The sequence below is a fragment of the Hemicordylus capensis genome, chromosome 3, assembly GCF_027244095.1.
Source record: "Hemicordylus capensis ecotype Gifberg chromosome 3, rHemCap1.1.pri, whole genome shotgun sequence".
Taxonomy (NCBI): Eukaryota; Metazoa; Chordata; class Lepidosauria; order Squamata; family Cordylidae; genus Hemicordylus; species Hemicordylus capensis.
The window spans coordinates 280,618,474-280,634,922 of NC_069659.1; the positions used below are offsets into that span (position 1 = coordinate 280,618,474).

At 42.2% G+C, this 16,449-nt stretch overlaps 1 protein-coding gene and 1 long non-coding RNA gene across 2 annotated transcripts in view; one reads left to right on the forward strand and one right to left on the reverse strand.

The window, feature by feature from the left end:
* The window catches only part of SORCS3 (sortilin related VPS10 domain containing receptor 3), a 750,118-nt gene that overhangs the window by 376,513 nt on the left and 357,156 nt on the right, over positions 1-16,449 (reverse strand). The window lies entirely within an intron of this gene.
* LOC128351628 (uncharacterized) lies at positions 9,830-12,196 on the forward strand. The gene is made up of 2 exons (XR_008319919.1): positions 9,830-9,900; positions 12,005-12,196. It is a non-coding gene; the product is annotated as an uncharacterized LOC128351628 (long non-coding RNA).

A 16,449-nucleotide genomic window follows, 5' to 3' on the forward strand; every position in this document is an offset into this window, starting at 1 on the left:
TAAGCATGCATATGTATTCAGTACTTGGTTTGGGCCCCTTTTGCAGCAATTACTGCCTCAATGCGGCGTGGCATGGATGCTATCAGCCTGTGGCACTGATGAGGTATTATGGAAGTTATTATGGAAGACCAGGATGCTTCATTAGCGGCCTTCAGCTCTTCTGCATTGTTTGGTCTCATGTCTCTCATCCTTCTCTCGGCAATGCCCCTTAGATTCTCTATGGGGTCAGGTCAGGCGAGTTTGCTGGCCAATCAAGCACAGTACACTGTATACTTTTCGGAGGTCCGATATTGTTCTATTCTACAATCCTTGTCTTCTTGGTTCCATGTAATATTCTAATTTTCTGAGATTGTGGATTTGGGGTTTTCATGAGCTGTACGCCATGATCATCACAAATATAACAAATTAAGGCTTGACTTATCTCGCTTTGCATGTAATATCTCTGTCTCAATGGACTTTTGCACAATATTCTAATTTTCTGAGTTTCACCTGTATTAGGGTATTTGGATGCAATACAGATACATATATTCCTAAAGAACTAAGAGGAAAATTAGATTGCAGAAGTGAAAAAGGAACATTCATAGGTTACGCACTGAGTAGCAAAAGCTACAGAAAACTGGATCCTATCGCAGAGACTATTAAACCGTGCAGTGTTGCATATTTTGATGAGAGGCAAAAGTCAAATGCCAATGTGATGTCTGACTGTGACCTGGATTTTCCAATAAGTGAAGAAGCTGAACAGCAACCACAGCAGCAAAATAAAGAACTAATCATAGACACTGATATAATAGAGAGGTCCAATCAAGAATGGGAGATGGAGATGTAACAAGAAGTGAGACACTCCGGCAGAATTAATAAAGGGATTCCACTTAAAATATTGTCACTGGCAGCCAGAGAAGAGAAAATGCCAAGAACCTACAGATTGGCACAAAATTGAAGGCATGCCAGATTCAGAGACAGATAAATTGCTCCAATAATTAAAAGAAAAGATTGCATCACACCATAAAACAAAATGTAGGACTCAAAATTCAAGAATGAGACAATGAGAAGGGGAATGTTGGGATTTTGCCATGGACATTGTCTCAGTTCTTTGTATGGGGCATGCTCGTCTATATTTGAATGTAGCTGGGAGAGGAATCACAGTTTGCTCTTCACTTGCTGACTTAAATTCAAACTCAGAGGTTCTCCCTCTCTCTCTATAAGAGACTTAATTCTATTTATTGTTTTCTTAGCCTATGTTTAATAAGTAATAAATATCAAATTCTTGTTTCTCAGTTAAAATTGGCTTTCTGTTGAATTACTTAAAGGATAAGTAATCTCTCTGCAACAGTTACTCAGGCGGCAATCAGGGGCGTAACTATAATAGGGCAAGGGGAGACAATTGTCTGGGGGCCCACTGCCTTGGGGGGGCCCCCAGAGGCAAGTCACATGACTTACTCTCCAGGCCGCGCACCTGCCCGGGCTTCCTTCAGTTGGATTCATCCTCCGAAACTGATGTGAGTGTTAAGACCTGGAGCTACCAGAACAGAATGTCTTTTTCTAGTACCATTAAATGACTTGCATCATCCACAAGTTACAAAACCTTTAAATAAATAATTTAGGATGATGTTCTGTTGTGGGACATAGAAGATACACACACACACACACACGGGCCATTTTAAAATCTTGTCTCTGGGCCCACTCCAACCTTGCTACGCCCCTGGCTGCAATCTTATGCATATTTGCTACAAAGCCATTGGACTTACTTCTGAGTAAACATGCATAAGATTGTCCTAACATTCACTTTAGTCCTGCATTTCAGAAGTAAGGGTACATCCTACCAAAGAAACAGTAAGGGAAGGAATAAGCTGAGTAAAATCTACCTGGCTGATTCCAGCTTGTAAAAAATGTCAAGCAGAAAATAAAAATAACTCAGACTGTATTCCTCTTCAGTCAAACCCCATGTGCACAGCAAAGGTTGGGTGCGGGGAGGAATACAGGCACGCCCCTAAGCGTCCATTCAGTCCTCACTTGTCTGCAAATACAAAAACTGAATGCATGCCTGCTTTCTCCATGTAATTTAGAGCATTTATCATTCCAGAGTTGTATATTGTCTTGAAAAATCCTTTGCACATTGAGTGCTTGCTGTTGAACACAAGAACTGAATGGACAGAGCATGGGTATTGCTGGCTGGCATGTTCCCATTTGTTCTCCCACCATGAGTTTGGGGATAACCCCTGAATAAGACTTTCCAGTCAATTAGTTCAGGGGAGAGAAGTTCCTTCCCAATTTTAAACAGGGCTTTGTTAACTATAGAGGCAAAATCTGCCTGGAGAATATCAACTCCCAAGAGAGGTTTTCTCCTCATTTCCTTCCCATCTAATCAAGTGCTATGCTAGCAAGTTCAGTCTGGCCTTTTTAAGTTCCATGAGAAGATAGGAAAAGCTCAAAACCGTTTGTGTGAGAGAGAAACATTGATCCTAAACTGCTCCTAAAAGAACCCTAGATATTATTACAAATCTAAATGTGAGTTAGGGGAATAAAATAGCAGTGGCTGACATCCTAACAAAGTGCTGTGAGTATTAGAACTTTGAGAAACATTCACGACTGAACATTTTTTGCACATACATAGTGATTCTAAGAAGACTGAAAGGTCCCTTGAACATCCCCTTCCTTGCCTTGTTATGGTGCTATTCGCTTGATTTTTTTTTTAAAGGTGGCTTTTCCACACTATTTCTCCTCAGCCAATCAGAGATCATATAGTGTGATGATGTCATAATGCTATGACTATCACATAGCCAACCAAATTTGGTCACATGAAATTATCATAAATCCAGTACAAATTAAGGGCAAATTTCCTGCTTCAATTCAAAATGTTTTCTGCCCTAACTTTGAAAGGGAGTCCCTGTTTAGATCTATGGAGTCCATGTGTGGATCTGGCATCATGATGGATAGTTAGAGGCTTGAAAAATCTGATTCACCTTAACTGAGCTAAGAACATCTCATTGTGGCATCCAGTGCAAATCTGGGTGGTTTTTCCAGAATCTCTAAAACCTCAACTTAAGTTTCTTAAAGTATTTCTACCCCTTATAGTTCAAGAGAAAGTTTTAAAATCATGAAGACAGTCTCTGTCAAAGGTTAAGACACTTCGGAAGAAAAGTGAGCGGGAGTTATTCATAAATGAATAGTAGGCAGGACATTTCTCTACTCCCCAGACCCTTTCCGTGTCCTTTAGACTATGTCCTGTAATAATAAGACACTAGTTTTGTCCTTGTTGCATATTCCTGCTTTCCCTAACTGAAATCTTCAGTCTGCAACCTGCAGAATTCAAGTTTAGAAAAAGGATGCAAATGTGACCAATATGCACTGCTTATTGTAATCACACATCATGAATTAGGTTTGCAGAAAATATTTTTAGCTCTGTTTCTTAATCCTCTGAGATCAACACATTTTAGATGCTCAATGTCAATGTAATTCTTTGGGATGGCCAAGTACTTATCCTTTTCCACAAGAAGCAGGATGAACTGATTAAGTAGTGCAATGGTGAGAAACCTTTCGCCTCTCCCCCCCTCCCCTTCTGCTTTCTTTCTCCCTCTTTCTCTTTCCTTCTCTCCTTTCTTTCCTCTTCTCCCCACAACCACTGCTGCTGAGGGGGGAAGGGAGGGCTGGGCTCGGGGGTGGGGGGCTGGGAAAGGTGTTGTAAAATACAAAATGTCAAAAAACATAATTTTTTAAAAAAGTATGTTTTCCTCTCAAGAGCACTGTACAGCTTAGAAGAATGATGCAACGGGACTAGTAATGGATGCTGGACAGGATCAAGAAGGCTTCAGAGCTGAAGCCCAGATAGTGTGGCTCCCATTAGTAATGGCTCCCATTAGTGTGAACTGAACAGTTACAGTTCCACAGTAAATGTATTTTGCTGAGCGCAAGGAAAAGATTAGAAATCAAAGGCAAGAGAGAAAACAGTTCTATTATTCCTTCCCTTTGGCTCCAATTCACCCTGTGCTGGTGTGATGGTTTGCTCCCTCTATTTATTATAAATATGTTCTTTTCCACATCCAAATAATGTGCATCAGTTCACAGCGCATGTCAGTGTGATAGGGATAAAAAAGCGAAAGAGAAGCCTTCCATCTGCTAAATGGCTCTAGGAGACTCCAAAGCCCTGCTCCCTACCCACCACTTGCTTGGGATACAATGTAAGAAAACTAAACAGATTATAAATGACAAATATGTGTGCTGCTGGTCAATTACAGTTCATCTCACACAGCTGCCAGATGCACCCAGAGAAATTCAACCTAACCATAGCAATACCCAGCTGGGACATTTGATTAAAAAAAGGAGTAATATTTTAGCTGATATTGACAAGGAGCAAAAAAAGAAGAGGAGGAGGAGGAGGAGGAGGAGGAGGAGATCCAGAATCAATCAAGGACAGGAGAGAATTCTGTGTACATGACAATCACACCAACAACATTCCTGCATCTATAGTTCACTGGGAGCAGGTATAGGAACATAGGAAACTGCCATATACTGAGTCAGACCATTGGTTCATCTAGCTCAGTATTGTCTTCACAGACTGTCAGCGGCTTCTCCAAGGTTGCAGGCAGGAATCTCTCTCAGCCCTATCTTGGAGAAGCCAGGGAGGGAACTTGAAACCTTCTGCTCTTCCCAGAGCGGCTTCATCCCCTGAGGGGAATATCTTGCAGTGCTCACACATCAAGTCTCCCATTCAGATGCAACCAGGGCAGACCCTGCTTAGCTATGGGGACAAGTCATGCTTGCTACCACAAGACCAGCTCTCCTCTCCTTGAGTATGTTGCCCATGCGCCTAAATACATGTTGTAGCCTACAGCCAGAAACAAAAGAAGCATCCCTATAAGAAGCTGGAATCTCTTGAATTTAAAAAAAGACAGGGTGGGGTGGGGTCAAAGCAGCTGTAACTCTTCTGCAGCAAGAACCCCTTGCCCCAGGACACCATTCTTCCTTTCCACCAGCTGAATGGGAAGGTGGTTGTTATGTGTTCCAGGTTCTAGTGCATGCGAACTGCAAGGATTAGATATACGACAAGCATATTGCACCCAAAATAATCACATGCAAAGTGAAGTGCTCTGGAAGTGAAGCTATGTATATTCTCTGTCATGCCCAGTCACTCTACTGCAAAATAATTCCAACTAAGCCTTGTCCAGATTATGGTATTGTTTCAGGTGTTGTCTATCAGCTCCTGATGTAAAAGGAAGATATGCTTTGCATGCCCCCTGCCCCCTGCTACCTCCTTGGCTGGTTTTCTTGTAACACACACTCTCATCAAAAATAGCATAAACAGCTAGCATGTCCACCCATTAATTCCTGATTAACGCAGCTCCCCTCTCAGACTGTCACCTCATGAGAGAATTATTATGCTTCCAGTGTTGTCCCTTGTAACCTGGAGAAGTACTGTGCAATGTTCCTCTCCCTCCTTACTGCACTGCCTTGCAGAGCTGGCCCTATCATGAAACAGAGAGAAGTCTTCAGTGGTCAACAGATTGTGGGCCAGTTCTCAGGACTAGCACAGGAGCTGACCCATCACCCTCCCAAGGGCATCCTGCAGAGGAAGGAAGGCAAAATGGGACCACACTGCTTCTCCTCATTCCTATCCTTCCTTCTGTGTGAGAAAGAGGGAGAGATCTGAAAGAAACTGGGGGGGGGGGACTGAATAGGAACAAAGAAAAAGGAGAGCCAAAGGAATGGATGATGCTTCACTTCAGACAGAAAAATGTTATGGACCACCACAACTGCCTTGCTTCCTATACCATCAGATGGGATTTCCACCACCCACAACAAAGTTGCTAGGCTCTAAATATCTAGTATTGCTAATATTTCCATTATTCAAAATGTATAAACAATTATTCAACTGTGAAAAAGCCACCCTATGAGTCTTGTACAGAGCAGGGATTTAATCTGTGGCCCCACAGGTCAAGGGCAAGACTACACTTGATTTCAGCAGCTTTCTGATATCTGCTGGCCATTTGAGGGAGAGTCACTGGTCTTGTGGTAGCAAGCATCAATGGCCCTCTTTGCTAAGTGGGGCCCATCTTGGTTTGAATTTGGAAATAAATAAATAAATAAATGTGAGTACTGTAATATATTCCCTGTAGGAGATGGGGCAATAGGGCAACGGAAGAGCATCCACAGAAGGTCCCAGTTTCACCCCTGGCATCTCTAGGTAGGGCTGACAGAAACTCCTTCCTGGAACCTTGGAGAGCCGCTGCCAGTCAGTATAGACAGTACTGAGCTAGATGGACCAATGGTCTGACTCAGTATAAGGCAGCTTCTAAGTTCCTATATTCCTTTGTACCGTAACCATATAGAGGTGTCTTTGCAAGAAAAGTGATGTGCTGATGTCCTTTGAGGCTTCCAATGCAATGAAGTAAAAGGCAAGAGCAAGGATAACCTTGGGTCTTCCTGTATAGTTTGTTTATTCCTTATCTGCTTTGGGGGCCCCTATGGATGCTATGTTTTTTGCCTTAACATGAAAAATAGTGCCAGACCGGGTAGCTTTTATCAGAATTATTATTCATGGTCTAGAGAAAGCCCATTTATGATAGATGCTTCCCCTTCTGAAATTTGTTACAGATCCCTGAGCCTCAATCCATCCTGTAGTTTAGATCAAGCTACAATAACTCATAGGAAGTAGAGTTATACCAGATGCTGTTTTGCTTGGTTTCTCATGCAAATCGTCAGTCAGCAGCATGGCTGTGAAATGAAAAACGTGCCTCAGAATATGCTTCCCTGATTAGAGCCTCTTAACAGAGGTGGGGAATCTCAGAGTAACAGGCTCTCAGGCTCCCTGTTATAAATGGAAATTATAATTGTATAGGAAACCTCTACCACATAGCAGTTTGCATGCATCAGGAAGCTTCCATGGCTGCTCAGAACTGTGATAATTAAGCACAGATTCTCTGGAGTTAAAAACCAAACAGTCTCTGCCACTTGATCCATAAAGGAGAAATTCTGAGGTGCAGGCTGAAATCCTGCAAATGTAACACTGGCATAAACTCTGTCGAAATCAGTGGAAATTCTTTAGGTGCAACTGTTCTAAGACAGTAAATGTAGAATCAATGGCATGACCATTGCATCAGCAAAAAAAGGGGGGGTGGACAGTGGGGCTATTCACATGTGCAGACAAAACCCAGCCCAGTTTTGCTGGTGTGTGTGAACGCCAGGAGCCGCACAACTCACTGTGGCAGCAAACCCGCTTAGGGAGCCTACTGCTTAGCCTGGGTTTTGGGCACAAGGGCACTAAGAAACTGGGCTAATTAATCGTGTGTCGGTGCCACATGGCTCCCTATGGAACCTACACATGAGTAGCCTCCCAACCAGCATCGTGAGGCCCCCCCCCATAATGCACTGCACATTCACATGGTGCATTATGGAAGATCCCCACCCCAGAAACTCCCTGCTACAAGCAGGAGGAGGCCATCCTCTCGATGAATGATCCACCAGCACACAAGGGAGATTGTCTGTGGGGGAGGTAAGGGTTTTGAGGCTTACCCTTACCTCTTTTGAGCCTTTTCTCCTATTGTGGAAAAGGGCTCAGTAAATGCATATACAAACCAAACTTTTAGGGTAGAATTGCACATTATAAGAAACAGCGGTGTAGCAAGGTTGGAGAGGGCTCAGAGATAAGATTTTAAAATGCCCCCTGCTACTGAAGCTCAGTTCATGAAGTAGAGAAATCTTAAATGAGGCTGAATAGTAGTAACAAAAAGCACAGTAAAATGTGTATATATATACCTATGTGCCACAATAGAACATCATCCTAAATTATTTTTTTTTAAGGTTTTGTAAATTGTGGACGATGCAAGTCATTTAATGGTACTAGAGAAAGACATGCTGTTCTGGTAGCTCCAGGTCTTAACACTCACAGTTTCAGTTTCGGTTGAATGAATACAACTGAAGGAAGCCCGGACAGGTGCGTGGCTGGGTGAGTCAGTCATGTCACCTGCCTCTGGGGGGGCCTCCCAAGGCAGTGGGCCCCCAGACAACTGTCTCCTCTTGCCCTATTATAGTTGCGCCCCTGAGAAGAAATTCAGGACTCTGCTGTTTCAGCAGCCTCAAGTTTCTTCCACTCCAAAATGTCTGATATAATTATTGTATTGACATTATTTGAAACAGGGGATGATGCCTTATTCCAGGTCAGACCATTAATCCATCTAGCTCAGCATTGACTACAGTGGGGTTTCAGATCAGAGTCTTTTCCAGCCCTACCTGCAGATTGAACCTAGGGCCTTCTGTATATACACTGAGCAGGCTCCTTTCAAGACTGAGAGGCATGGGGGTTGAATGCTCATTTGAGGTTCCTTCTTCCTTCCCCCTATACCGTGTATCAATATCAATGACACACAGTGCAGGCCCAAGCCATGTATGAGGTTCAAAGGCTCTCATCCCCCTCCCTGCCCACTAAAAAAAGTCTGATACTGAGCAATGGTCCCTCTCAAACCATTCGTTGTCAGGAACAGGATTTGAAGTCATGCCTCCAAAGGAAAACACAACCTGAACCCAGCACTTTAAGCTGCCTGGCCAATCTGACCATATTACTGTGCCATTCTCCTGTCTATGTCATTGGTTGCTCGTGTGAGTGAGTAAATTCTCTACATAGTGACTGCAAGATGTGAAATAAGGGATATGAAATGTTATGGAGGAAGATGAGGAAATCAACAATGTGCTGCCATTTCCAGCATCAGTCTTATTTTTCTTACAATATGTGTGCCTGCCAACATGTCTCTATTTTCCCATTCAGCTGAACTGGAAAAAATGAGCATGTTGGCAGGTATGCAATATGTAGTTCTGCCCTCACAGATCTGCCTAAACAGAAAAGGGATGATATTGGCCAAAATACAATAATACAATTCATCAGAAGTTCTTAACACAGAGAGAGGAGGCCCTGCTATCTACAGTATTATCTGAAATTCTTTCATGTATCACTGTTTGTCCCTCACATGATACTATTGCAGTGTTTAAACAATCCAAAGTAAATTGTGTTTCATTTATATTAGATTTTTACTCACCAGAATGTTATGGTATTCCTTTTGATAATCTAAATAAATGAGGCCTTCACTCTAGGCAAAAATATATATTATGCTAGGGGAAATATAAACTGTTATGGCTGTGTTGTGGGGCTTTATATGTATATTCTCTCTCAGAGAGAGAGAGAGAGAGAGAGAGAGAGAGAGAGAGAGCAAGAGAGAGAGAGATGGCAGTACATATCCCATATGTCTCAGGGATCAGATCAATAACTTTGCAACCATGTCAGGTCCCTTCAAATTACTGTTATTGTCCAAAACTGCTCAAGTCCCATCCCCCACCAGTCAGCTGTCTCATGACTTGATGTAAGCCATGTCCCAATCTCATATGAGAGAGCCCCTGGTGGCGCAGTGGTAAAACTGCCGCCCTGTAACCAGAAGGTTACAAGTTCGATCCTGACCAGGGGCTCAAGGTTGACTCAGCCTTCCATCCTTCCGAGGTCGGTAAAATGAGTACCCAGAATGTTGGGGGCAATATGCTAAATCATTGTAAACCGCTTAGAGAGCTCCGGCTATAAAGCGGTATATAAATGTAAGTGCTATTGCTATTGCTATATGATGCATTATTAATAGAACAATGTCTGTTCCCCACAAACATTATTTAAAAAACCATACAGAATGAACCACTAGTCAGTTTTTACAGTCTTGGCTTAAGATCTAGACTGGTTATTCCCCAAAAGGCTTTAAAAACATTTTCAATTAGCAAAACAATTATTCACCTGATCTAGTCCCCCCCCCCCCGTCCCTGACAGTAGCTATTATTAGAGTCATACAACACTTAAAGAGTGAATCATTCCAGCTTCTCTCTGAAGTCAAGACTTGTAAGGGATAAAGGAAAGAATCCACATCTTTAAGGGAAGAAGTGAGTATAGAAACATTTTCTTTTAAAAATAAGAGTTGGAATCCTTGTGCTTTAAACTCTAATTGAGCTCCAGGCTTTGATTTTGACCCAGGTACATGAAGCTTATATAACTAGCATTCCAGTGGGTGAATCATTCTTATTTAGCAGCTGAACAGAGGCATTTAGAGCTTCGGAGAAACCCAATAAGTAAAGGTAATTCCCACTGTAGTTCTGCAGGATAGCTGAAAGTAATTATCCTTCTGTCTAGTAAATCAATTAGGAAAGGATAGATGTAATACTTGTATCTTGTTCTTGCTAACTACTACTTTACTCTTCCTGTGACAACTAACAAGCAGAGAGTTGTAGCCACCAAACCCAAGGCAATCAGGAGCCAGGGGCCTTGCCATCGAGAAATAAACCAGGGAGGCTTAAGGCTTATGACAACCTAAAATACAATATGGAGAAATGAATACCATGGTCCCCAAGATCCTTGTTTGAAACAGCAAGCTACATATGAGCTTCTGTGTGAGACAATCTGCATATATGCACCAATTAGTCCAGGGTAGGGAACTTTGGCTCACCTGCTATTGTTTAACTACAACTCCCATAATTCCCAGCCACAATAAATTGTTTGTTATCTAGATGTTTAGGGAGATTCAGTAGAATCCTAAGACCCATTCACATGTTATCCTGAACACTCGTACATTGAGTGTACAGTATACACAGGTACAGATCTGTATAAAAGTACAGCCATTCACATGTTGTGTTGAATGCAGGTATAGAAGTACACTTCCTATCTGCACCATGCATTTGAAGATACTGTATCCAGGTTCACTTTTAAAATGAACACAGGTACAGTCATTCACAAACACATGTATGAGAATACAGACATCTGTACACTCTTGAAGCATAATGTTGGGATCAGGCTCTTTTTAAATTTACATCTACTTCCAGAAGAGGCCCAAGATCTTCATGTTCCAAATGTCATCCCATACCCTACCATTATGGCCAGGCCTAGCGGATGGTCAGGGGCCTGGAGCACCTTTCATATAAAGCAAGGCTACAGCATCTGGGGCTTTTTGGTTTGGAAAAGAGGCGACTATGGGGAGACATGGTAGAGGTGTATAACACTGTGTGGAGTAGAGGCATGTGGAGTAGAAGGAGTGGACAGAGATAAATGTTTCTCCCTCTCTCGCAACACTAGGACCAAGGGTCATCCCATGAAACTGAAGGCCGGGAAATTTAGGACTGACAAAAGGAAGTACTTTTTCACACAGTGCATAATTAATCTGTGGAACTCAATGGACAAGTCTATCAATGGCTACTAGTCTGGTGGCTATAGGCCACCTCCAAACTCAAGATACAAGATGCCTCTAAACACCAGTTGTAGGGGAGCAACAGAAAGAGAAGGCATGCCCTCACCTCATCCCTGTGGGCCATTCTGGGGTATCTGATGGGCCAGTGTGAAACAGGATGCTGGACTGGATGGGCCTTGGAGCTGATACAGCAAGGCTGTTCTTATGTTCTTAAATAATGAGCACTTGCCCACTACAGTTTTCTGGCTCGGATTTGAAAAACAGGAGGAGGAGAGGACAGAGTGGAAGAGGACATAGAGGAAAAGAGAGGAGAGTGGTAGACTACAGTTGCTCCTCCCCTCCCCTTCTTCTCCATCTCCCTCCTCATTTTAAAATCTAAATGGGACAAAAGAAGTGGGCAGCTGCTTTCAAGTCATCCCCACATCTCTTGATAACCTGCCACCGCAGGCAGCCACCTCAGTTTGCCTCATTATGAGGCCAGCCTGTTTACTTTACAAAACATTCACAATCCCAAATATTTAAGAGGCCCAGTATTTCAAAAAGTTAGGTACTGCATATATTATTCCAAATATTTTAAAAAATATGTTAACAAGGAATCCCTTCATTTTTGACTCTGCATTTAGCTTACCCAATCTGAGACCATGTGTTTAATATTTCTCACTATACTGAGCTGTTCAGAGGAAGTAGATGCCAAAATTAATTAGCCTAATGAGCAAATGAATACACCTATTGCCACCCTACCATGAAACCTTATAAAATTAAATTAAACAGATGTCTGTAGTAAAGCTCATTCTTTTAAAAAACTGCAGAAGGAGGAAAGGGTGGAGAAGATCTTGGCATCAATCCTCAAAACACTTCTTTTTGTCAGAGGGTTTCCAGATACTACTGAAGACAATGAGGCTAATGTGAAATAGCTTGGATGAAAATGGAAGCCAAAGGTTGAAGCTCAACCATTAATGTAAGCAAATTCAATTACAAGAGAAATAAAAGGGATAAATTCATTGATGTATACTCAGTCTCAGTTGTAGAACTTCTGAATTCATTTATGTATTATATTTATATACTGTCTGATATGTACATCTCTAGGCAGTGTACACAATTTAAAAGACATTGAATATAAAACAGTAAGAACAATTTAAAATTTCACCGAATATGAAGTAAATCAAAAATTAAAACTTGTTCTTCTGCTTCTTTGTTTTGTATCAACAGAACTCATGTTATTTTTTCAAGCAACTACAATTTATTCTTAACTCTAGTGATGTGTGTGCTCCCTTCAACTCACTTCCCAGGTTGTAACCAGGGCCTGTGGGCTCACCACCATGCTAGAGCAGAGATTCCCAACCCTGGGTCTCCAGATGTTGTTGGACTACAACTCCCATCATCCCCAGTCTACAACCATTCTGACCTGCAGATGGTGGGAGTTATAGTCCAACAACATATGGCAACTCAAGGTTGGGAACCCTTACTCTAGAGCCTCGAGTCATTTCAGGTAATAATTGTTTTAAAAGGGCTTTAAGTTGTGACATGACTGCTTGACTTGATTTTAGAATATAAAAATTCCTGGTTACAAAAAGTTAGTGCTCAATCCAAGTGGTAATGGTCCAACTTCCACCCATGTGACCCACTCAATTCTGTCTACTCAGAATTATCCCCATTTTTTCCAAGAATACCTCATCCTTATGTTTCAGTGGTCCTGAAAAAAAATCTCTTTTGAGCTATTATGACTGCAATCAAGGAAAGGTGTTTAAAGGGAGTAAAGGGTAATTTGAGGAAGTTATTTAATTAAGAAAGGCATTCCTAATAAATAGTTAAGTATTTAATGACATAAAAATAACAGTTTTTATTCAGCATGCATATTTCCAATACTATCAGTTCATAGATAGAATACACATAGATCCTTGAGAATGACCACAGACATAGAGATGTTTCAGTTGGTATAACAGAAGCAAATCACTTGCCCATTCATTTATTTAAAATCCCATCTGGAAACATGGCAGCTCTTAGTAAGGAAGGCTTGCTATAGACCCTGTTGCCTTGTTATATTATTTTCCTGAACTTGATCAGATGATTAATGGGAAAAGCTCAGAAAGACCAAGATCGGGGAAACCCATGCCAACTTTCTGAACCCACCCAACCCTAATATTCACCTTGATAAAGAGATGGCTACAATAGGAGGGAAAGATGGTGTGGAGCGCTTCAGCAGCATCAGACACAGAAGTACGTGCATTCTTCTGAGCAAGCTTAGAAAGATACACCAAAACCAAGGAGCCCATGAAATTGAGTCCTCAATGCCTCCTGACACAATCCGAGAGAGAGAGAGAGAGAGAGAGAGAGAGAGAGAGAGAGAGAGAGAGAGAGAGAGAGATTGCAATGGACAATTCCAAGCGTACTTAGAAAATTCAAGAGCATTCATGCCTTAAAGATGGAGCTTCTGGCATGGTTAATGCCCTCCACACCAGCTGTCCTTGTGCTGCTCCATCCCATTTGGCAAATCAAATTTTGGAAAAGGGGGACCAGCAACAGAGAAAGCTATTTGGGAGTAGCAAGTGCCAAGGTGCACCATTTCAAGCTGGGCCTGAATTTTGAGAGGCTGTGGAGTTTGGTTGTAGCTTGGCATTTTGTTTGCTCCCTCCCTGGCTTCTCTAGGTAGTACTAGGGATTACCCCTCCAGTGTTCCCTCTAAGGTGTGCACGTGTGCACATGCTCACAAGTTTTTTTTATGTCCACTCAGCTTATTTCAGATCCCGCTCAAGTTGAATCAGGAAAGCCCCATTCTGAAAGCATGTGCGTGCACACTGTCTTGATACTGCAATTCAGAACAAAACTTATTCTGTACACAAATGGAAAAAAATAGCAGGAATGCTGGACAGCAGCTTCCATTCAGTGCAGACAATACCGAACTAGATGGACTCAGCTCCATTTGCTCATAATAGCTCATTGTTTTCCAAGCTTGGGGCATTCATTTCCAACACATACACACACAAATGGACACACATGCACAGTGTCAAATGTTGGTATCATCGCCAATTAGTTTCTTAGCTAGGGCTTGTGAGGAAAACTGTTAAAAACAGAAGACACTACAGTCTATGTTATGAAACACAAGCTGATGTGATTTTATTCCAGAACACTGACTGGGTCAAGATGATTGATGAGAATTCAGCCTGAGAAATTTAGAAAGAAAAGATTGCTCATAGATGTAACAGGATGAACTGTAGCTATGGCAATATGCCTGCCTAAAGATCCCTGGCAGAAAAATAAACATCAATCCTGAACCTGGTGACCTTACAAGAGATGGGGAAATAGTAGTAAAAACACTAACAGCAAAATGCACCTTACAACATATAGCGGGAGCCCAAAATGGGTACTTTGAAAATCATCAAATGTAATAGTTCCTAAGCTCACCCCCTGCACACTACTGATGCCACCATTTAGCTATCTACTACAGCAATCTGTCTCTGACAACAGAAAATAAATAAAAGCATCTGTTCTCTACCAGCAGTGTGAATCAAGAGGATGATTACTTGAAGTTTAAAAAAAAAAACCCACATACATACACAGACTAACAAGTGAGCCTGGATTCTCCTGTGGTGAGTCAGCAGCAATTCAGAGTACATCACATGGGAAAGCAGGAAGCACTGACATCAGTCTCCCTCCTACACATTCCAAGCACATATTCTGTATTCTCTTGCCTCTCACTCTATGCTCATTCTTGTTTGTGGCTTTGAACTTTTGATTTCTATTATACTGTAAAAATAATCCAGCAGTGAACAATGAAATCTGAAGTCCAAATTTGTGATATAATGAATAAAACTAAGATCCCAAGGATACAACAAAAATCAAATTTAGTTATTTTACTGCTCCTGATGTTCTAGTCCTTTCTGCACATCATAAGGTGGGGTGGGTGTGGGGTGGAACTGCAGCTCCTGGAATCAAAACTGACTTGAATTAGCATGAGGCCAAGCTCAAACATTCATCATTTTGTGTGCAGGACAAAATTCCATAAGTGGAACTGTGTAACTCAGTAAGTGATGTGTAGACATGCAGTCTGTAGAAAAAAGAACAAGGTGGGTTTGTTCACCTGACTGGGGGTGGAGGAGCTGGAGATAAGGCAGGATCTTACCTTCTTGCTCCCAGATAGCCAGAGCCTGTTCATGGCTCTGCCACTCGCACACCTACATGAACGGCACAGGTGATCTCCATAGCCGAGATCAGGAGAGGGGGGGACCAAGCTGGGTCTTCCAATATTCCACAATGCAATGGGTGAGCAGCGGAAAGGCAACTCTCAGCACAGAAGCAGTGCTCCTTTCCCTGGCCTTGCAAGCCATAGGATTATATTCTAAAGATGGACTCCTGCCTCCTGGGAGCAGTTTAAAAACAGTGGTGGCACAGATGACCAGGACAAGAGGTAGGTCTGGCTCTGTTTTTTTCTGCTTCACTTTTAGCCTGGGTAGCAGATTTGGGCTACCCAGGCTCAGACCTGCTGGGTCAGGAGGACTCCCAATGCCCCAGATGACCAGAGATTCCAGGGCTAACCCTCTCCTACCCAGGGATCTCTGGTCATGAGAACAACCTTAATAACTATAGTGGTATCATTGAGCTGTGTAGGGATGTGCAGTTCGATTCATGCATGAAACCATTCTCACTGCATTGGAGACGATTTGTGGATTTGACCACAAATCAAATTGCCCCTTAAATGAAGGGGCTGATTTGAGGTTGAATCAAATCAGCCTCAATTTCGCATGAATCAATTCATGCAATTCATTCTGCCATTTGGGTGGATCTTTTCCCCTTCTTGGTTGGTTTTCTGGTACTGGCTTCTGATTGGCTTGAGATCTCCTTGCTTGTTGTCATTAAATGGCTTGTTGTCATTAAAATCAAGTGTTGGCATGGGCAACTTTGCCCCCATTCACGGGGGGGGGGAGGAAGGAACACCCTTGGAGGGAATTTCAAAACAGAGAGAGCGAGCCCTTATGAAGAAGAGGATGCATCAAGACAGGAGGTAGGTAGATTTTATTTTCTGGTTTTATTTTCTCAACACTGAGTATATGCTGTGCTACCTATTGCTGCTATAAGTGTTTTTCTGGATCTCAGATTGACAAGTGGGGGTACAAAAAAGGTGGAAATTTCAAAATGTATTTATAGGGACTGGGAGGCAAAGAGAGCCCTTACATCAGGGGAGGAATCACAATTTTTTTTTGGCGAATTTTCGATTCAGTTTGTCAAATCGGCCAGCAATGGCCAGCTGGTTCAATGA